Source organism: Peromyscus maniculatus, chromosome 6, assembly GCF_049852395.1.
Source record: "Peromyscus maniculatus bairdii isolate BWxNUB_F1_BW_parent chromosome 6, HU_Pman_BW_mat_3.1, whole genome shotgun sequence".
In the NCBI taxonomy this organism is placed as follows: Eukaryota; Metazoa; Chordata; class Mammalia; order Rodentia; family Cricetidae; genus Peromyscus; species Peromyscus maniculatus.
In genome coordinates this window covers 106,207,956-106,231,548 of record NC_134857.1, presented here as the reverse complement: position 1 = coordinate 106,231,548, position 23,593 = coordinate 106,207,956, and the positions used below count along the sequence as shown (strand labels likewise).

At 42.4% G+C, this 23,593-nt stretch overlaps 1 long non-coding RNA gene across 1 annotated transcript; it reads left to right on the top strand.

Annotated features, from left to right (window-relative positions):
* The first annotated feature begins 879 nt into the window (after positions 1-879).
* LOC121830332 (uncharacterized) lies at positions 880-3,148 on the top strand. Its single transcript, XR_006073519.2, has 2 exons — positions 880-1,137; positions 2,353-3,148. It is a non-coding gene; the product is annotated as an uncharacterized LOC121830332 (long non-coding RNA).
* The last annotated feature ends 20,445 nt before the right edge of the window (positions 3,149-23,593 follow it).

Here is a 23,593-nt window from a genome sequence, read left to right as displayed (position 1 = left end):
GGCCCGGGCTCCCCACGGGGCCGCCAAGGCTGGGAACCCGTGCGGCGACAGAGTGCGCTCGGCTCGGGCGGGCGAAGCTGGCGGCCACAGCTCCTCCCCGGCGCCTCCTCCCGCCTCTCCCCGCCCCGCGAAGCCCCCTCCTCGCCGGCCCTACACCTCCCTCTAGCGACTCCAGCCGAGTCCCTCCGGGCTGCTCTCCCGCAGCCGTCTAGGGAGACCGGAGGGAGGGGACGCGCGGAGCAGCGGGGAGCGCACGTTAGAGGACGGGACCGGCATTGTCGCAGTGACCCACGAGGGTCGTGAAGAGGGGGGACGACTCGCAGCTCCCACACACGGGCACATCTCTAGCCCGGCCGGCCGCTCAGCCACCCAGTGCCGGGGAAGCCGAGAGCGAGGGATGCAGACGCAGCATCTGGGCGCGGCTCGCGTTTACTGCTCCCCGACCCGGGTCCCATGCCTCCCCGATCCCCCGCTCGCAGCGACGGCCGGGGGCTGCCAGCCGAGGCCACCTCTGCTGCACCCCGCTGTCCCTCGGCTAGGGGCGAGGATAGCTGGGGCGCCACGTTTCATTTGAGGTTTTACGGTCACCTCTTCGCCCTCCTCTGCCGTGGTTTTCCAGACTAGGGCAGTCCCCCCCCCCCCATAAGCCTTTGCTTGGCCATAAATCCTAACATAATGAAAGCAAAAAAAGTGCAGCAGCCCTGCCACACCTTCCTTCCCCTCCAGAGTAACTCCCCTGCAACCTCGGCAAGTTCTGATAGTAAGACAGGCCTCTCGCGAGATGTCCCACTCGGGTGGCGAGGGGGTGGGGCCGCAGGAAGGTTGGCTGCGGGTCACGCGACCCGGGTGGGGGGGCTGACGTCATTGGCGTCACGTGAGCATGCCGAGCCCGTTCCGCTGTGCCCAGGGAGAAGGGGGAATAAAAAAAAAAAAAAGGAGAGGGAGATCGTGAGTTCTCCTCGGCTTCACGTTCTCAGAGAGCAGGCCAGGTAGGGGCCCAGGAATGCGCTCCCATCCGTGGCTGTCCGGAAAACCGCTGTAAAGTTCGAGAATGTGCCTGCTCGCTCGAGCAGTCCTGCCACGGTTGCTTAAAAATTAGCAGGGAGGAAAAAAAAAAAAAATTAGCATGTAAGATAGGTAAGTTGTCACTGGTTGCTAAGATAATTTCCTTTCCGGGCCTTCTCTCCAGTTCTGGGTCTTTAATAAACGTGGCACTTGCAGGTTTAGAGGCCGACGGAAGACAGAAGCATCGTGAACGGATTTTTTTTTTGCTGCTTTTTGTTCTACGGGATACCGTAAAATCCTAATTTGCTCGTGCTGAGAATTACATCATGCACTTAAAATTTCACAACAGAAAGATGGTAACTTTCGGTTATGGAGACTGCTTAGGCTTTGTCGCCTGTTCTGAGAGGCTCCTTGCTCACTGTCACACGTGTTCCTCCTGATTCTTTTCTTTCCTGTTTTAAAGAATGCTATTCCACCTATGAGTGGCCCTTGAACTCAAGTACTCAAGCTAGTCATAAAAATTTTAAATGCTTTTCTGCTATAGGTTTTGCAAATATTGCTCATACTTCTAATAGACCTCTCCCACTCAATGCCACCAGGAAATATTTCTTTCATATTTAGTCGTCATTCAATGTCTGCATTGTTCTGCCCACAAAAATGTCATTTACTGGCCTGTTTCACTACAATTTCCCCCTCAGTTTTACTTATGTCTTTTGCTATTCTTCCCATGCATTAGATTCCTACTGTGGATTTTTGACATTGCCAAGCACATGGGACCAGCACATGTCCCATGTTTTCTTGTCTATTTCCTACCTGGAGACCTCTACTGTTCTGTTGTCGTTATGGGGCACCCTTGGAGGCTGGGTTTTATGTAGCTTTGATTCCTTTTTTGTTTTGTTTTGTTCTAAACAAATCTCGTCTTTTATGTCTTTAACTTTGAACACTTATTTGTTTGGGACAGGGTCTCTCACTATGTCTCCTCAGATGGCCTGGAACTCACTATGTAGACCAGGCTGGACTTAGAACTCAGGGGTCCCCCTGCTGCTGCCTCCCCAGTCTGGATAAATTTGAACATTTTAAATAAGAATAAAATGTGTTTGGGTCTTAAATTCTGGCCATAAAAGTCAAGGATCACCTATGGCAATATAGAAAAAAGATGATACAATAAATTAAATGAATAAAAAATAAAGGAAAAATAGTGTTTAAGTATTAATAATTGAGTTAAAAATTGAAAGGGAAAAATAATTTGGTCTTGGCTAAACACTTTGAATATATAACTTAAATATACGGCTCTAGGTTATAATGAAATAATCTAACATTCTCAGCTTCTTTTCATGACTCTTTCAGTCTTGTTCTTCATCTGCTGTTGAGGCTGCACCTCCACCAATGGCCTCTCCTGGTCTCCCACAGTGCCGAGCCTTAGCTGCTCTCCATGATGCTTCTACGACCTGGGTGATGCTTACTCTTACCAAGTGCTGCTGCCAACATGAGCTACAATGGAGGCCTCTGGAAACAGCTTCTCTGTGCTCTCAGGAAACACTTCCTAGAAGATTTCAGCTCAGTGATGCTAGTCTCTTCTTAATCTCTGGTAATTTCTTAGCTCCAGCTAACCAGCATCAAATATCCCAGTAATGTACAGGTTGCACTTTAGAAGTTCTGGTATCCTGTTAATCACTGCTAATTCTTCAGCCCCACCTAACCAGAACCTTAATTCAAAATAACAAATGGCTTTGATAGAGTCTTTAAACTTCCCTCTGAAACTTCACAAGCCCAGCCTCCATCCTTTTCACTGCTCTCAACATTCTTGTCTTCCAAGTTCCCACAGAACATCCCGCAGAGCTCTTAACACTCAATGGTTCTTCTAGCCCAAAGTTCCAAAGTCCTTCCAAAATCCTCCCCAAAATGCAGTCACATCTGTCACAGCAATACCCCACAGCACTGGCATTAAAATGGTAAGACATATTTAATTCAAACTGGACCATGGTGTAACCTAATCTCTCAACTCTGATTCTAAAGAGAACAAGCAGAAATGTACAGCCAAGGAACCTGGTGGAGACCAGTAAATGTAAATACTGAGCATTTTCTTCCTCTCCTCTCATTTTGCTACTCAGAATTAAACACTGCAAGACTTCAGTACTTAGAATGGACAAGTGTTGAATGAACTTAGTATGCTAAGGCTTGGCATTCATTAATTATTCTTCATACAAACCTTCTAAGAAGCACAGCTCTTACCTCAAAGAGTTTATGCTAGAACCAAATATGGGTGACCATTGCCCAGGAACACTGGTTACCCAAATTCCATATTCCAATCTAGTTAGAAGTTTAGTTAAGTTTTATGGTAACAGAACAAATAAATGATAAGTCAAGACACTTTCCAAGAATATTGACAGAAACATCAAGTAGGTAGACAATAGAAACGCTGCAGATCTCTGTTCTAGGCCTCAGACACTGCCTGGTGTCGTTCTCAGGCTTTTGATGGACAAAAACTAAGGTTCTGTTTGTACATCCCCAAAGACCTATCCAGTAGTCACAAAGATAATAGGTCACATCAGAGGTGGGTGATAAATGGCTACTGAGGGCCAAGATAGCCCAAGATGATGTGTAATTCGGGCCTGGACCTTCACCAATCCAACCTCTCCACAATCACTGAAGGTCTAATCAGATACTAGCTGGGCAAACAGGGGTGAGACAACATGCTGGGTTTGTCTTTCTCAGCCTGGGTCACCTCAATATATTTTACTAGTTTAGAGTTCCATCCATTTTCCTGAGAATTTGGGGTGTTGTTTTTTAAATATTTTTATGCTTTGGGAATTTTACACATTGTATTTTGATCATATTCACCCCCTCCAACCACTCCCTTCCATCATTCCATACCCCCTAGCTTTGTGTCCTCATTTTTTAAAGACCTATTAAGTTCAATTAGTGCTATTTACTTTGGGGTGTGTGGCCATCCACTGGAGTGTTGTAGATCTCCAGGGAACATACCGTTAAAGAAAATGACCCCCCCCCCCTCACAGAAGCTATCAAGTAGCAATATCTCCTCACCTAGGGGTGAGACTTCATGACTACCTCTCCCCTCCATGCTAGGATTTTTTTCTGACGTGAGCTTGTACAGGTGTAGCGCATACTGTCGCAATCGTAGTAAGTTCATATGGGCAACTTCCCTGCTGTATCCAGAAAATAGTATCCTTTATCTACTGCTTCTCACTCTTATAGTCTTTCTGCCCCCTCTTCTTCCATGATACTTAGCCCTTGGGAGGAGCAGGGGTGATGTAGGTGTCCCATTTATGGCTGAGCACTCCATGTTCACTTATTCTCTGCACCTTGATCAGTTTTGAGTCTTGGTGTTAATTGCCATCTACTGTAAAAAAAAATTTCTCTGGTGAGTTGAGAGATGCAGTAACTTGTAGGTATTACAATAATAAGTCATTAGGATTCACTGTAATACTGTGTCCCTTCTTCAGAGAAACGGCAGTGGATTCTCCACTAGGGCCTGTGATTGTCTAGTCATAGATGCTTGGCCCCAGTAATAGTGCCAGGTATAGGCTCCATATTGTGAACAGGGCCATAAGCCCAATCAGACAGCGGTTGGCTGCTGTGTTGGTTGTTTTTTGTCAACTTGACACAAACTAGAATCACTTGAAAGAGGGAACCTCAAGTGAGGAAATACATCCATTAGGTTGGCCCACAGGTATATCTGTTGACCATCTTCTTTTTTTATTTTTATTTTTTTATAAATACGTTTTTTATTAAGAGATTTTTCTATTCATTTTACATACCAACCACAGATTGCCCTGTCCTCCTTCCTCCCTTCACCCACCAAGCCACCCCCCCATTCCCACCTCCTCAAAGGCAAGGTCTCCCATGGGGAGTGAGCAGAGCCTGGTACATTCAATTGAGGCAGGTCCAAGCCCTTCCTTCCTGCACCAAGGCTGCACAAAGTTTGACCATCTTCTTGATTAACAATTGGTGTTGAGAGTCCAACCTACTGTGGGTGGTGCCACCCCACCCCTGGACACCTGGGTTGCATAAGAAAGCAAGCTGAGCAATCCATATAAGCAACATTCTTTCATGGTCTCTGCTTCAGTTCCTACCTACCTGTTCCTGCTTTGACGTCCTCAGTGGTGGACTGTGATATGGAAACATAAACCTATTCTCTCAAGTATCCTCTGTGTAGCCGGCTGAGTGGTTATGAATTCCTTAAGCCTATCTTTATCCTGGAATTCTTTCCTCTTTCCTTCACTTAGGACAGATACCTTTACTGGGAACAGTGATCTCTGTTTGCAGTTGTTGTCTCTCAAACTTGAAAATCATCATCCCAAGACCTCTTGGCTTCTAGTTTCTTTTGAGAAATCTGCTAGTATTCTGATGGACCTGCCTTAATGCATAATGATGCTTCTCTCTGTTCTTTGTCCATTTAGCAGTTTAATTATGATATGACAAGGGTCCGTTTCTGTTCTTTTCTAATGTAGTTTGATTGATATTTCTTCCATAATTTAGAGACACATTCTTCATATGATTTCATTGAAGATCTTAGCATTTAGAATTGAATTCTTTCTCTTATTTTTATGCTTAGATCTGTACATTTTTGAGGTGGATCCTGCAGGTTTTCTTGGCAGGGAAGTGAACCACAAGAGGAAAGAATGAAAACTCAGTTCACACTGACTTCAGCAACCTGGATCAAGATTTCAAGGAGTCTGAACTCAGGTGGTTTATTCTCAACAGATTCAAACACAGTATAACTTGGAAGAAAATTTTCAGTTGTAATATAATTACATCGAAAACTGACACAGGATAAATGTCATTTCTTCCAAGAAGATGGGTTTTAGAGATAGGCTACCAGTACTGGCTTACAGGCCTAGGAAGGAACTGATCTAGGTCATGTAGATAGCATAGAGTTCATCTGGGCTATTAGCCACCTCTGGTTTTGGGAGCTTGGAAGAGCCTTTGCTATGAGGGTCATTTATGCTATTAGATATCTCTAGTCCTGATTGTCAGAGCTTGGCGAGCCCCTGGCTGTAAGGGTCATTTAGATTACTAGCTAACTCCGATCCTGGTTGTAGGAGATTGATACAGCCTGGCCCAACAAATAACACAAATCACCAGGCTACTAATCACTTCCAATTCCTAGCTTTCTAGATGAAAGAACAGTGTTTTTATATATTTCCTACTGGAAAGACAATCCTGTATGCTTAACATTCCTGTTTCTCTGGAGATCTGTGGAAACAAGGACCTCGTTCTGTGCTCCAAACACTTTATAGTACCCTAAATACCATGAAAGTACTGCTTATTCTTTATCTGGTCATCATATTGTCAGAATGTTTCAACTCTTCCACCTTGTGTTGAAGCTTGGATCCTCTGTCCACACCTTGATCCATTATGCTGATGAGGTCTTCCATGGAATTTTTGGTTGACCTAACACATTCATTTCTAGTCTTTCACTTTGATTATTCCTCCCATTCCCCCTCCTCTCCCCCAAATGTATATATATGGGTATTTTCCCTGAATGTATGTTGTCTATGCATGACATGTGTGCAGTGCCCATGGAGGCCAGAAGAGGTTATGTCTCCTAGAACTGGAGTTACAGATGTCTGTGAGTTTGTGTGTGTGTGTGTGTGTGTGTGTGTGTGTGTGTGTGTGTGTGTATTTGTGTAAGTGTGTAACTGGACTAAGATCTTCGGGAAGAGCAGCCAGTGCCCTTAACTGCTGAGCCATCTCTGCAGCTCCCAGTTTTTCTCTTTATAGAATTCCTCTTCCCTGTTTTGTACCAACTCCCTTATTTCACCTAGCTGTTTGTGTTCTCTTCAGATTCACTCAGGAGTTTATTTTCTTTCTTGATTTCTTTGAACAAACTCACACTCTCTCCTTGGAATTCATTTAATAGAATTTCACTGGAGGCCATTACTTTGGAATTAGTACTTTTTGAGGAGTTATGTTGCCTTGGCTTTTCATGTTACTTTGGTTTTCCATTGGTCCTCAGTACTTGGAGCTAGATTGTTGCTTGCACTCACTTAAGTGTTTAATCTCTATTTACTTTTATCACTTTTCACTATTCAAGAGGGACTAGGTTGTTATAAGTCAGTGTTTCTCAGACTTCCTAATGTTGTGACCTTTAATACAGTTCCTCGTGCTGTGGTGACCCCCCCAACCATAACATTATTTTCATTGCTACTTCATAACTGTAATTTTGCTGCTATTATGAATAGTAACTTAAGTATCTGATATGCCGGATATCTGATATGAGACCCCTGTGAAAGGGTCATTCGACCCCCCAAAGGGTCATGACCCACAACTTGAGAACAACTTTTAAAAGTTTTCTGTGTTGTTCCCCTCTGCTAGGCTAGATTTTGCCATCCTGGAATCCAATTGTTTCCTTTGTCACTAACACCAGGCTGGGCTCACAAGGGCAGTTAAAGTTAAATGTTAAAGGAGAACATTTAACTTAATGACACTCGCCACAGCACAGGAAGACAGACATTACCACAATGAATTACTGCAGTGGGGGAGAGTGGCCCATTCCCAATTGAAAAACAAAAAAGCAGAAACTTGTATCTGGCGGAGAGTATGAGAGGAAATGGCTAGGAAGAAACATCAGGGTAAGCAAAGTATGCTGGTGGTGCTCTGACCTCAGAGGATGCTTGTGGGAGAAGGCTGGGCATGGAAGATGGATACAGAAGTCTAAAGTCAGGGGCAGAGAAGAAGGTTGGGAGGAAACCAAATAAAATTCAAAGAGAGACCGTCAGCAAAGCAGCCCAGGAAACTGCGTAGAAACGAAACAGCTCTTCAGAGCTTCAAGTGCTGTCAAGCAAAGAGCCAGAGTCTTAAGGACGCTTAGGAGAATGAAACATACCTCGTGCTATTTCTTGGGATCCAAGGGACTCCAGTCCTTGGTCACCAGCTCTGGGGAAGTGAAGAAGGTGAGTGTAAACTGTCACAAAGTCGGGGGGAGACCCTCATTTTGTCTTGGCTGAGCAGTTGCAGTAGCTTCAGGATATGCTACCAAGGATAGAATCAAAGCCTCTAGAATTCCGATGTGAACACAGGACAGGGGTGTGAGCCCAGATTGGTATGTGGTCCTAGAACTCTGTTCTGGAGAGTGGGGAGGGCAGCAGCAACAGAGTGGCAGACAGCCATGTGCCAGTGGCTCTGAAGTGGATACCTCCTCTCCTCTCCGATGTTTCCCTCAGCTCCAAGTCTTGTGTTCGCTTCCTGCTAGAAGCTTCCTCCTGGATATCCCTCCTCTGGTAAAACATCCCAAACAGACAAACATGCCGTCCTTCCTCATTAACTCAGTGAAATCTGAGAGGCACTGTCTCCCACATTCCCACAATTTCTCACAAGGGGACACTTAAATTCAGATATGAGGGAGTCAATCTTCTCCCAGCAGTTTTCACTAAGGAAACCTAATGTGCCCCCATCTCAGTATAGGAACCATTGTAGGAACATAATCTAACATTTTTAGTACATTCAGCCAGGCATTTCCAGGTCTGAGCCCTTCTTAATTTCATACTCATCTCATGTCTCCACCCCATCCCTGATTCCCAAAGATTTCTAGATTATGTAAGTACTCCTCTCCATTTCTCTGCCTACCCAGTTTGTGGAAACAGCCTCTGAGCTACACTAATCCTTGTGCATTTTTCCAGTTCCTGCACACAACTGAGAGTCTTGTCTTTTGAAATATTGAAGTATTTCACTCACTTCTTTGATGATCTTAACATGGAAACTAGAATCTTTCATGTTTCAAAAAGCCTTATGTGATCTGTCTCCATAACTTACATTAAGAAGCCATTCCAAATCCCAAAGCCATAAAGACATTTTCCTTTAACATTAGATTGAGTGTGGTTACTATTCAAATCTGAATGCATGTGTGTGTGTGTGTGTGTGTGTGTGTGTGTGTGTGTGTGTGTGTGTGTGTGAATGATGTGAGGTAAGGATCTACTTTCCTTTTTCCCTTAAATGGGTAAGGCTCTGGGCAGGTTTGGTTGGCTTCTGGGTCTGTGAAAGGCAACCCTGTGCTTGCTAGGAGTGTAAACTTCCTTCCTTCCTTCCTTCCTTCCTTCCTTCCTTCCTTCCTTCCTTCCTTCCTTCCTTCCTTCCTTCCTTCCTCCCTCCCTCCCTCCCTCCCTCCCTCCCTCCCTCCCTCCCTCTCTCTCTCTCTCTCTCTCTCTCTCTCTCTCTCTCTCTCTCTCTCTCTGCCTCCCTCCCTCCCCCACCCTCTCTCCTTTCCTTTTCCTTCCTTTCTTTTTTTTTTCTTGGATAGGGTCTCACTGTGTAGTCCTGGCTGGCCTGCAACTTGCTGTATAGACCAGGCTGGCCTCAAACTCACAGAGATCTTGCTTGTGAGTGTCAGGATTAAAGGCATACCCTTCCATACCCAGTGCAGGTCTCACTTAGAGCACTCTGGGCTGGGAATGAAGACTTTAACATGTGAGATTCATTGTCATTCAAGAAGCAAGTGATAACAAACAGCTTCACAGTATCACCAATATGTTAAGCAAGTAATCCATCATTACTACTTACTGGAAAGACCCTTTCAAGAAATCGTGCATTCATTTATGCCCAAGACTGCTTCATTGCTCAATGATGGTCTATTTATTTACTTGTATACTTTTGTGACAATTTCTTACAAGTTTTAAGAGAGTGATTCTTCATGTTTTAAAAAAACATTAAAATAAATTACTTAAAATTTAATATTTCATGAAAAGGTGATTGTTTGGGGGCTGGACAAATGGTTCAATGTTAAGAGCACTTGCTGCTCTTCTTAGAGGATTCCATACCCACATGGTGGCTGGTGGCTCACAACCAACTGTAACGCCTTCTTCAGGGTATCTAACTCCTTCTGGCCTGCATAAGCACCAGGCACACGTGTGGGTGTGGTACACAGACATATAGGCAGGCAAAACACCTATATACATAAAATAAGTAAACCCAAAAAGAATAATTAAAAGTTGAGATTTTATTTTGCATCATGCCAATGCCCAGAATAGGCTTGATGTTGTGCTTCAAGTAGATAATTCAAATGGGATCCAGAACAGACTTTAGGATTTGTGCTAGTTAGCTTTGACTGTCAGCTTGACACAACCTTCAGCTATCTGAAAAGGAAATCTCAAGCGATTGCCTGGAACAGATTGGCCTGTGGGCATGACTGTGGGGGATTGTCTTGTTAAAGTAAGAGGGCCCATGGAACTGTGGGCAGTACCATTTTCTAGGCAGGTGGTACTGGGCTCTGTAAGTAAGGAAGTCAGGCATGGACCTACTCAAGCCCTCTTGAAGCTTGATTTCGTGGTTTCTGCGGATCTTCCTTGGCTGTGTGTTCCCTGGTCAGAAGCAATTTTGCATGGAATAGAGGGCAGGACTGCCTCTTAAGTTCCTGCTTGAGTTTCTGCTTGACCACCCCTAGTGGTGGACTATTGCCTGGAAAAGTAAGTCAAATAAACCCCTCCTTCCTCTAAGCTATTTAGGTCATGGTATTTGTCATAGCCACATAATGAAACTAAAACAAGACCTATTTCTTAATCTGTTCTTACCAAGCCTATATAATTATGGCAACTTATTCCATTTGTATATTGAGAAATCCAACTAACTTACGACTATTCAGATTCTACATATTACTTTCCTAGATCATCAAGGTGCTGGTGTTTCTTGGGTTTTGGGGGCTTCCAACATTGGTTATATAATTATATTTTCATTCCTTCAAAAACCAGAAAGAGATTTCAAAATCTGTTTGCCTCATCACACAACACATGTTGCTAAACCATTCACCAAGATGTGCTCCATCCCACTACAGAAATAGGTTTGGAGTTTCATACATAGCTATAATATATATATAGCAGACATCCCTGACTTGAGGATGTATTTTTGGCAAAGGTGTGAGAACAGAAGTAATCCTGCACTTCCAGACCTGGCCCATGGAAACATCCCATTCATGGTTTTGTTGTTCCTGATGGATTCTCAATCACTGGTATGGTAAACCCAAAGGTACTCTTATAAGAAGCCCATTGAGGATGGAAAAATGGATTCCAGTCTGGGCAAAGACTTCAGAGAGCAAAGCTGCTAATGCAGAAGCCCTGCTCTGTGCCAAAGTCATAAAGTTGTTCTTTAAGGGATTGAAACTTGAGTGTCCTAGATGATTTGAGGTTACTAAATCTAAAATAGGTGGGGGTTTATATCAAAAGCCTGGACAAATGTGTTACCATTTTAACTCAAAATTTAGGGATAAAATTACAGCTAATATCTGAAAAGATATATGTGTTTGGATTACATCCATGTTACATGTTTTTCATACTATGCCTGTTTCCTTTGGCATGCTGTTTGAGAGTTGGCTGTTCTGTTGGAGAATGACCCAACTCCAGTCAGAACAAATCTGCATGCAGCTCAAGTTAAATGAAGAATCATTTTACATTTCTCACTGTCTATGCTTTCCATGCATGATTTCCACGCAAAACAGGAATAACGGGCACTGAGAGGGTCTACAGGTTATGACAATATCCTTGAAAAGGGCCAAGCATGTTGACTTTAAATCCGATTCATTTGTAATGATTTTCTGCTTCCTTTATTATATCTGCAAGAGAGTGAGAGTGCTCAATTAGTAGCTATTTGTGAACAGCATCTCTCTTCACAGCTGTCTGACAGAATGAGGAAGGTGTGCTCTCAACTTAGTGTGAAAAAGCGGTTTTGAGTAGGAAGGCAAGTAACCTGGGCTGGTGGGTCGTCAAGGAATACAGTGGTGGAAGATAAACCAACGTACCCTGGAGCTTAAATGTGAGAAGAAGATCATTAATTTTGCAGTTGTTTTCTGTGGTGTGTGTGTGTGTGTGTGTGTGTGTGTGTGTGTGTGTGTGTGTGCATGTGCATGGGTTTTTAGGCTGAGCACTATGGTATACAGAAAGGAAGAAAAGTCAGTTTTACAGGATTTGCTTTCAAGTTGGCCAAAGAGTCATTAAATTGTTTTTAATACAATGAATGTAAGTAATATAGGGAGGAACTTAAGCACTTTAAGAATGTATGGGCTGGAGTCATGACTAGACATTTAAACAGAAGAAGCTTACAGATCTTCTAAAGAATTCAGTTTCCAGCACCCATGGCAGGTGGCTTACCACTGGCTGTAATTCTAGCTCCAGGAGATCTGATGTCCTCTTCTAGTCCGTATGGATGGGCACCTGCACACATGTGGCAGATACATATGCATGTGCTTGTGCGCACGCATGCATATACACACACACACAAATGCACACGTACATGCATGCACACACACACACAAACACACACATGCAAACAGATATAAATCTTTAAAAATATGCACAGCATTTTCTAGTGAAACAGGCACAGAAGGTTATTCTGAGAAAAGATGAACAAAATTAGATCTAGAGACAGAGTAAGAACTAACTAGGTGAGGTGTAAAAAAATATCCTTCTAGGAGATGCAATATGCCAATTCACAAATTCAGAGTGGCTGAGGTACAAAGAGCAGGATGAGTCAGTGGAGTGGGCCCAAGAGGATCTTGGAGGGCCCTTTAAATAGGACATGCAATGGTGTGGAGACACTGGACGTGATATTTCTGAATCATATTCATTATGGTTGTTCTGAATTTTACTCTGTGGTGATTGACTTGAAAATAAGGGAAGACTATATAGCTTGAATTCAGGTGATGGTGGCAAAAATAAAGATAAAAATATAAAAAAATAAGGTAAATATGCTTGAAAAGGAATGTCGATATTATAAATTACCTGATAATTGAAATTGTTTGTAATAACAGAAGTTAGATAAACTATATTCATCACCTATGTAAGCATGACTTAAATTTTTGTTTTCTACATGTTACTTAGGAAACACAAGGCTGCAAAGCAATAAATATCATTTTGCTCATAACAACATTGCCATCTGGCAAAATAGCTTGCTTATCAGTTTAGTTATCGAAATTTGTTTCATATGTCCCCCACTTTTAAACCATTACATCATGATTTTTTTTCTTACTTTCAATCAGTCCACTTTCTTGAAAGACTTTGTTAAGCTGCTGAGGCCAGAGTCCAAATCTGACTTCAGGCTCCTTCTAGAAAACTAAGATTGTCCCGATGGGTCTTTTGCACTGTTGGGGCAAGCAGTGCAATATAAGTGTGATAAGATTGTGCAATATCAGCAGGTCAACTGAAGACATTTCGAATAGTTCAATAATGGGAATGCCTGATTTTATTTCACAAACACTGATATAACCATATAGTGAAGTAATAGAAGTGTTTGAGTGTTACTACATTCAATTCTATGATGATCAATCTTGACTGTCAACTTGACTAGATGGAGAAATGCCTAGGAAACTAATAAAGCACATCTTTGGGTTGTCTATGGTGGCACTTTCAGAGAGGGTTAACTGAGGGGACAGTCCTGCCCTGAATGTGGGCAGAACCAACCTGCTGGCTAGAAGCCCAGATGGAATAAATACTATAGGAGTGCCCTTTCCTGCTCCACCCTGCCACTGTCATGGACTCGATCCTCTGAAAGCAGGAGCCAAATAAATCTTTCCTCCCTCAAGTTGATTTTCTCAGATATTTAGTAACAGAAATGAAAGACTAACATGAATTCCTCTGCAAATACTTTCATGCAGGGATCACATGATCCCTTAAGGGATCACAGCCTGAAAGATTGAGTCCAAAAGGTCTGCATGCGTGTATGCACGTGTGCGTGTGCGTGTGTGTGTGTGTGTGTGTGTGTGTGTGTGTGTGTGTGTGTGTGCAGACTGGAGAACAACTTCAGATGTTGGTCTCAGGTGGCACCATTTTGTTTTTGAGACAAGGTTTCTTTGGCTTGGAACTCACTGAGAAGACCAAGTCAGTTGAACCAAGCACCAGAGATCTACCTACCTTTACCTCTCCAGTGGTGAGGTTACAAGTCCAGCACCCCATGCCGAGCTATTTTTACATGGCACTGAGGTTCTCCTGCTTGTAGAGTAAGCACATTACAAATTAAGTATCTTTCCAGCCCCTAGAGCCTGTATTTTCCATCACTCTGTTATCTTCCATATTCTATTCATATATCTATGCTGTCTTAGTTTGTTTTCTATTACGTGTTGAAACAACATGACCAAACACATCTTGGACAGGAAAGGGCTTATTTGACTTATAGATTATAGTCCATAATTAAGGGGGAAGCCAAGGCAGGAATTCAGGGCAGGAGCCTGTAGGCATGAATGGAAGCAGATATCATGGGGGAATGGTGCTTACTGTATTGTTCCTATGACTTTCTCACTGTGCTGTTTTCTACAGCCCAGGACCATCTACAGAGGTGACACAGCCTCCAGTGGGCTGGGGCCTCTGGCATTAACTGTTAATTAAGAAGATGCCCTGCAGATTTGTCTACAGGCTAACCTGATGGAGGCATTTTCTCAATTAAGGTTCTCCCTTCCCAGATGATCCACCTTGTGTCAAGTTGTAAAAAAACTAACCCAGAACATATGCCAAAGCTTGATAATCACAAACACACTCGACTTTTCAGATGTGTAATACTGAAAATACTTAGCTATTCAGGGTGAGCTTCTCTTTGAGGGAGGAGCAATTTGAAGTGAGCAAATACACTTCTGAAGTATAATAATTTGTCTCCAGGGGAGAATTCAACTATATTTCCTTCCTCATTAATGAGCAACCCTACTCCCTCAGTGTCAAATAATATTACCTAGTCAACAACTGTTCTTCCAGAGATACTGGATGTGTTTTCTGAACAGAATGCATCTGCAGCGATCACTGCTTGCTCTGTTGATTTACAAGAGCACATCTTCCTTCTGCCTCCCAGGCTTCATAGTCTGTATTTTACTTTTTACTGGGTCTAGTATCTCTATCCCTCAAATTCATTTCTGGTTTTACCTCAGGCTAATCTAAGATAGAGTCTGCAAGTTTAGATTAAGTAGTCTAAGGGGGAGAGGTCATAGACTCTTAAGTCCTCACTAGATGTTCCAGTGATATGGGCAAATCTATTTCTTTGGTGTTCTAAGCCTACTTCATTCTTTGGTTCTACTTCCTGATGTTTAATCGACGTTCTTCTATTCAGTTAACAAAGCTAGAAGTCAAGGTGTTCCTCAGGTAAAGGTAATGAACAACTCACATCTATGTGGGTCTCATCAGTGTTGACTATTGTGCTATGGTTACATCTGGGTAACTCGACTTTCAGTTTCCTACCACTGTTGTGATCATTCTAATGACCAGGGATGCCAAATGACCAAATCCAGACAACTGACATGTGCCTCATCCTTGTGGGAATATGCAAGTCTACATAAGCAGTTACTACTGATTGTTTTTATGTAACTCAGTTCAGTTTTGATTCTAACCAAAGTTAGCACAGACTCCCCAGGTCCAGGGTCATTTCCATATGATTGCCAGCACTTCAGACATCAATCAGTCACAAGTCCTCAGCTGATGCCTGTACTTATGGCCAACAAGGTTTCCCACAACTCCTTCTACTTTGTTAAGCTGGCTTCCAGGAGTTGGGGCTTCTCACACTTCACCTTAAGAGTGAACAGCCAAACGGAGAGGTTGAGAAGGGTCCCAAAGCACCTACTGTTCCGTGGAATTCGTGTTACAACCTTGCAGCCACAGACTGTATACCAAGAAGTCAAATTTGATCACCTGTTCTTAAGAAGCCAATTAAAACACCAAATTAATAATAAACAGCAGAAAAGGAAGATTTGTTCAATGTGACTATACTGAGAAGGGAGACAGCAAGATCCCACTGACCTCCACACACTCCTGCTTCCATTATTCCCATCCCACCAGTACCATACATAGATGGCTAGGATTACGCAGTAAGCTGTCCCAGTCAACTGTGGCCCTGCTCACTACTGACCCCTCACTGTCCATCTCATCTAAGAAGCTGGTCTCACAAATTATTAGAACCATGTGAAATCTCTGAGTAGACAAGTTCTCCCTCTGGCTAGTGCCTTTTCCTTTTCCCAGAATGAGATTTCTGGGAGCATTCCCACTCCTTTGGGGTCTGTTATTTCACTGATGTAATAATGGATTGAGAGACATAAGTACCTCTTCTGAACATCCTTATTTCTTCAAGGCCAGTTACATTAAGTGCACCACTTTCCAGCATGTGGGTGTAGTCATTAAATGGAAAGTCACCCAAAGCTGTCATTTAGAGTTTTAGTTTTTCAATGTGAAGGTTTTATTATTAGCCCTGAATGATTAAACCATGACTGTGTATGGTGGATCCTCTCCCATCTCCAGAGGTTGGGGAGTACCATCACTTATCTGATCATGGATGTCTGGGTTTCGCTGGTGACAGACACTCAACATGAAGTCACCAGGAGGCTCTCAGCTCCCAGGGACCTGCAATTTCATTCATTCTGACCTTTCTAATCCCTCACTCTTCATTTTTTGGCTGTGCCCTCTTTCTCTTTTACTTACAGTTAGAGCTTTCCCACGATTTCAGGTACAGAGCAAAAATCCCTTGTCAATTGCCCTTAGGTAGACTATTTCCACATCGTGATCTCCCTCTTGACTTGGTCACTCTTTAGAATTCTATTTACCATTTCTGGTTTGGATGACTGACAACCTACCTTCTTTTGAGACACTCTACCTCTGTTAATTCTATAAGTTCTTTATTGATCCCAATATGACCTTTGAAGGAATATTTCAGGGACTTTCCTTGTATTTCTCATTTCCAACAATTACCAAGTCTTATAGATTCTGTATCAAAAACCTTTCTTTCATCTTCAAGTTAAGGTCTATATATGCCTTCCTGCTTGCATACTGTCACCACAATCTATCCTGGCTTGTTTTCTGTCCACTTGACATAACCTAGAGTCATTTAGGGAGCAAATTTCAATTGAGAAAATGCTTCCATTTTCTGTGGGTAAGTATGCAGTATATTTATCAATTAGTAATTGAAATAGTGTGGTAGTTTGAATATAATTGGCCCCCATAAGATCATAGGGAGTGGCACTATTAGGAGGCGTGGCTTGTTGGAGTAGGTATGTTTTGTTTTTATCTAAGTTGTTCTATTTCCAATAAAGACTTGGGAGTCAGATATTGGGGGAAAATCCTCATAGATCAAAGAAGCAGAGGAGGAAGCATGACCAGCTGACAATCCCTTTTTTACTGGAGTCCCAGAAAGCGCCTCTCTCTCCACACGTTCCAGATGGAAGAGACATGAAATTTCTAAGTCCCCACTTCTTTCTGTGCAGCTTCTTTATCTGTAGTCCTGGCTTCTCCATGCCTAATTCTGGTCAGCTAGTCACTGGCTTTAGCCCTTCATTCAAGGTTAACTTTATTAGCACAGTCTTGGTGTCACAGTGTAATCAAATATCTCACAACAGGTACGGCCTTGTTGAAGGAAGCATGTCACTGTCGGAGTGGGCTTTGAGGTCTCATACATGCTCAAGCCACTCCCAGTGCCCCAGACCACTTCCTGTTGCCTACAAGATATAGGACTCTCAGCTACAGCTACAGCACCATGTCTGCCTACACTCTACCGTGTCCCACCATGGAGACAATGGACTGAACCTCTAAACTGTAAAAGGACCACCCCAATTAAATGTTTTCCTTTATAAGAGTTGCTATGGTCATGGTGTCTCTTCACAGGAATAGAAACCCTAGCTAAGACAGAAATTGGTACCAGAAGTGGGGTATTACTGTGATAGGCTAGACCATGTTTTTGTTTGGAGGAATTTGGACTTTGGTTCTTTGGGTTATGAAAGCAGTAGAATGCTTTAAGCACTGCTTAATGGGCCATTTTACTAGAAACATGGAAGATAGTGGTGCTGAGTGTGATTTTATGAACCATGGGGGTCTTACTCAAGAGGTTACAAAGAAGAATTAATTATTAATATTAATACAAGGCCTAGAAATTGTTCTTGTGATACTTTGGTATAGAAAGTGGCTGCTTTTTGCCTTTGTCCAAAAAATTTGCCTGAGGCAAAGGGAAGAGTTTTGGATTAATTCCCTTGGCAGAGGAAATCTCAAAACACCCTAGTACAGACTCTGTCATGTGGTGATTAGTGTTAACTCTGATGAAGATTTATAATGAAAAAGAACAAGCTGAGCAAATTAAAATACAAATTGAGAAAAGGGGGACAAGGAAGTGAAACAGAGATAAATCTCATGTTCTAGGAGGTAAACAGATTAAGAAATGGAATAAAGAGATTTGATGGCCTCAGGGCAAGATCCCATCAGCTAAGTCTCCAACTTGTGAAAAAAATGAATTAAAGAAAAGCTTAGAGCAGGGTGTGGTGCTGCACACCTTTAATCCCAGCATTCGGAAGGCAGAGGGTGGCAAATCTTTGAGTTTGAGGCCAGCCTGGTCTACAGAGCAAGTTTCAGGACAGTCAAGCTTAGGCAGTAAAAGACAGACAGCTGGTGAAGATATAATTGAAAGAGGGGACCATATTCCAGCCCCAGTAAGCAGCAGAACTTGGCAGTTTCAGCCACATGGAGTTAAGAACAGAAGAAAGGGGCTAAGGAATTTGCCCCCATGACTAAGGAAAGCTGCTGAGGCCAGGCATGTGTCAGGGGTGTCCCTGAATGGAGGCATAGTAGAGAAGCCATTGTGTGAAGCTGTGAAGTTGAAGCCTGGATTGCCTTGGAGACTCAAAGATGCTGGAGATGCCAGAGCTGTGGGATGCCTGTGGAGGAGAGCTGCTAACATGGAGTGGAACCAGCCCAAGAGAAGGAAGTGTGTTGTAGTCAAAAAAGCTGAAAGGAGTTGGAGATCTGAAGAGCTCTTTGACATCAGACATGGAGATGCAGAGTTTGGAGTTTGCCCAGCTGGTTTTCAGTCTTGCTTTGGTTCAGTATGTCCTCATTATACTCTCTTCCCAGGGTTTTGGAATGGTAATATATATATATCCTGTGCCATTATATGTTGGAAGTATGTGATCTGTTTTTTTTATTTTAATTTTTATAGGTGATTACAGTTAAGAGATTGCATGAATCTCAGAAGAGACTTTGAACTTTGGACTTTAAAACATTGTTGAGACTGTGATAGTCTATGGGTATGTTTGAAGTTGAACTAAATGCACTTTGCATTATGATATTGTTACAGGTTTATAGGGACCAGGAAATGGTATATGGTAGTTTGAATGTAATTGTCCCACATAAGGTCATAGGGAGTGGCACTATTAGGAGGTGTGGCTTTGTTAGAATTGATATGGTCTTGCTGGAGGAAGTATGTCACTGTGGGGGTGGGCATAGAAGTCTCATATATGCCCAAGCCATGTCAATGCCTCAGACTGCTTCCTGTTGCCTATAAGATGTAGGACTCTCAGCTACAGCTACAGCAATGTGTCTGCTTGCACTCTACCGTGTCCCCCCATGATGATAATGGACTGAACCTCTAAACTGTAAGAGAAACACTTCAGTTAAATGTTTTCCTTTATAAGAGTTGCTGTGGTCATGGTGTCTCTTCACAGCAGTAGAAACCCTAACAAAGACAAGTGGGAAGGCCCAGCCCACTTGTGGGTAGTGCCATCTCTGGGCAGGTAGTCTGGGGAGGTATAAGAAAGCAGGTTGAGGAAGCCATGGTGAGAAAGCCAGTAAGCAGCACCTCTCCATATCCTCCAGCTCCTGGTTCCAGGCACCTCCCTGTTTGAGTGCCTGTGCTGACTTCTTTCAGTGATGGACTGTGATGCGAAGTGTAAACTGAAATAAACCCTTTCCTCTCCACGTTGCTGTTGGTCGTCATGTTTGATCACAGCAACAGAAGCCTGAAGAGGAGAGTACTACCTTGATGCTCAGTGGCTACATTTTCTCCGTTGTGTTCCATTTACTGAGTCCCCTCCTTCAAGACACCACCCCAGTTCTCGAGCGGCCTACAAACCGTATTAGTTGCTTTTCACGGTGAAAGTGAGATCACATTAGGAAATGAAGCTAGGTGTAGCTCATTCATAGTGACTAACTGTTTAACATTTGTTAAACATGTCCTAGCAATATTCACATTAATCTCTCTGGTTTTTTTTAATTCGTAAATAATCTTTTTTCCTGATTGCCTTGAGAAGTAAAGCTTAATTTTTCCCAATTATATAGTTGAGCAAACTGGCTTTTTATTGGTATTTTTGCTTTCATGTAATCATACTAGAATGTTGCTAGCCATCATTTGATGAAGTCTCTTAATTCAAAGTATATACATATACATATATAATCTCAGAAACACATGTAAGACAATTGTTATTTAATTAAATTATATACATATTTATACATTTATAAAAAAACTCAGAAACACATGTCAAACAATTGTTAACTAATAAAATGAAATTATTTGTTTTTATGCTACTATATTAGACATAACATAGAAACGCAATCTGAGATGGTTGAGGCCATCCAGATGTGGGATAGAATAATCAGATACTGGCAAAGAGCCCTATAGGGATCACAGACTTGGGGCATACATGCAGCCCCCACGCCCCATTAAAGATGTAACAGTTACACAGCTAACAAGCATCCTACTAAGGTTTGGCTTCAAAGAAACCCAGGATAAATGGCTAACTGAGGTGTCCATTAACATATGAAAGCTGAGCTGGCTGCCAAGCTTCCCCAGCAGGTTTTTGTTCCAGAAGGCTCCTCTCAGCACTTCCCACTGCCCCCTCACCCCCACCCCCCTTAAACCTCTCCAGACCTTCCTTCTCCCCAACTTCTGATTCCTATATAACTCAGTCATTTTGGCCATGTACTCTTTTGGTGTTCTCCTGACTTCCGGGTTATCTTGCCCTCTTGACTCCCTCTTTGCTCCTGGTCCCCTCTCTTACCCCTTTCTCTTCTCTTGCTGTCTTGCTCCCCCTCCCTCCATGACCTGGTCTATTCTGCTGGCCATGTTCAGTCTGGACTCTTCCAGATGCCTCTGGCTCTTTTCTCCCTCACAGTATAATAAAATCCTTTGCCTCAACTATGCCTTGGAGCGGTCATGTCTTCATTTTCACTCAGCGAACACATGTTTAAACAGAGTCAGCCTCCCCCAAGCCTGTCTTACTCCAGAGGCCAAGATGAACTGCCCACCATTATGCTCAGTCATTGACCTACTGGACCCAGCACATTATGTAAGCTTGAATCTGCGTTTGTGTAAAGGACCTGACGATGGCCATTGGGGCTAGGTTCTCTTTGCAAATTTGAACTCCTTGATTGCATACAGAGCAAGATGGAAACTTTGGATGAGAGTCTTTCCTGCATCACTCTTCTCTCTGCCCTGGCTTGGGAGACTGCCGGCCTGACCTGCTCACAGTCAGAGCTGCATCTCCTGTCTCGAGCTGATTGTCTACCATCTGGACCTTAAGAAAGCAGCTCTTGGAACAAAAGTAAGGAGACTAGGAGATTCACTCTATTGGGATTTTTCTTGCTAGAGGATGGAATTAAATGTTAATACATGAATATGGGTGTTGATGCTCTACTCTAGTCTAAATCTATTAGCTCAGATCCGAGAAATGGTCATTTCTAGGCTGCCCAAGTGTTTAGATGTAAATGTGATGACAACGGTAAGAAAGAAAATCGTCTTGACACACTGCACACAGTGGCAGGGGCAGTCTCTCGAAGTTGAATGGATACTTGTAAACACATGATTACAAAAGACATCTCTAATGAACTATGTACTCAAGTAAGTTTGCCTTTTGTGCACAGTGATAAAGAAAATATGAGACAACTCACTATTCCTCCAGCTGGAAGAAAAGTAAATATGTACACAAAGATGGCTCTTCAAATACCCAGGATACCACAGATTATGAAAAAGTAAAGCTTTTCCCACAACCATAGAAGTAAAATAAAATACAACAAAACAAAACAAACTTCAGAAATTAAAAACACAAAGCCCCAAACCATTGACCAGGCAGGGATTTTCAACATTAAATCATGCTATCATAAATGCTTGTCTACCCCTTAGCCTCCAGCTTTGCTTCTCCATGTTAGGCTGTGTTGTTCTGGAAGTTTCTTGTCCATTCTTTTCATACCACCTCTTCAATTCTACATTTCCAAAGTGTTCCAAAGACAGAAAGCGTGTTTTCTACTAAACAACGTGGCTTATTGTCCACCTTAGGAACCCATTATGCACAAAGAGTGGATGAAAGTTAAATTTATTCTGTGTGCAGTAGAAAAAAATTCTTTGTGTTCAATGTCTTCCAGAGAGATTTGTCAGTTACTGAAATCCTGAAAGACCTAGAACCTGAAAGAGATTTCAGAAGCCTAATATAGAAGCAGAAGAACGGCACTTTGGTGCATGCAAATGTCAATTCAATATATATGTTATTACTGGAATCTTACCAGGCTTTGCCAGTGATTCCTAAGACATTACTTTAAAGTCAGTTTTTACATAATTAGAACCATTTTTTTTCTTCCAAGTGACAGGAATATGCTAAAACTACCTTCAGCAAAACCAAAGAATTTTCGATAAGTATTCAACATTGCTTGACAGAAGTAAACATTAGGAGTAATAACTTTTGTCCCGATGAGGTTTCTAATTGGGAACTGGAAGAGCATTGACGATCTAAGACTTTTGCAGCATGTCTCATACTTGCACTTCTTTCCAGGCTTGACTTTTTATTTTGCATGGCATCAAACAGCAAGCTGTCCCTTAAGGTTATACAGGTGGCTCACTCACTACCAAAGGGTGTCCAGCTGAGGGAGTTAAACTTAATCCTGCTTCTGCCAGCCAAGCTCTGAACCCTCGAGGCTGAGCTGACCTAGAAAGGGCACTTCTCCTAGATTCTAAAAGGAAGCATATGGTCAAGTAGGGTTCCCATCAAAATGTCATGGATTTGTATGTTTTAAGTCTGAATCATGCCCTCACCTTCAGGTGAATAAGGTTCAAAATTTAACCCTTTTAAGAGAGTTGGTTTGAACATGCAATTCCTTCTGTCTTAGCTGTGTTTCAGAAGGTGTGGGCACATGAGTGTGTTGGGTTTTGGTTGTAAATGGTATAGATTTTGAAGGAAAGGTTAGTTATTCAGAGAAATTTCAGGCTGTTCTCTAACATGGAACATTTCTAGCATTCAGTTATTTGTGCTGTTTATGTCAGAATGGGAAATATGCCAAAAGCTGTGGAAATGATCAAGGTCTGGAGGCAGTGCTAGTTTTTTTTTTCCTCTGTGCAGAAAATTCTTTATAGATTAGCCATGCATTTTTGAGGGACTCCAAGATCCATCTATTTTTCGATTAATCAGGGTGTGATTGGTTAAAAATATTTGTTTTAGAGTTCTCTTCAAAATAATTCTAAAATTCTTTATGAAGTTATTAAATTTATGAAATAAAAATTCAGGGCTCCCAGCTTAATTTGAGTTTCATATAAATCATGAGTATTATTTAGTGCAAGAGTGTACCTGTGATATATTGCATGGAACACATTTGAATATATAGTTACCTATTGTCTGAAATTTGCATGTTACTAGGGATCTTTCATTTTATCTGACAGCCTTACTGGCTTTTTAAAAATATGTATATAAGTTGAAACCTATACAGTTACTATAGGTTACCAGAGTATGTAGCCTTAAAGTAAGAATTGTGCATAGATGTGCGGATGCTCTCTGTTCTTTAATTTGCCCTAAAGGACATACGTTTATAATCTAAAAGTCTTTGACCCTTATATATGGAGCTGGTACCAATAGGGGCTATACTAAGTAGTTTTACTA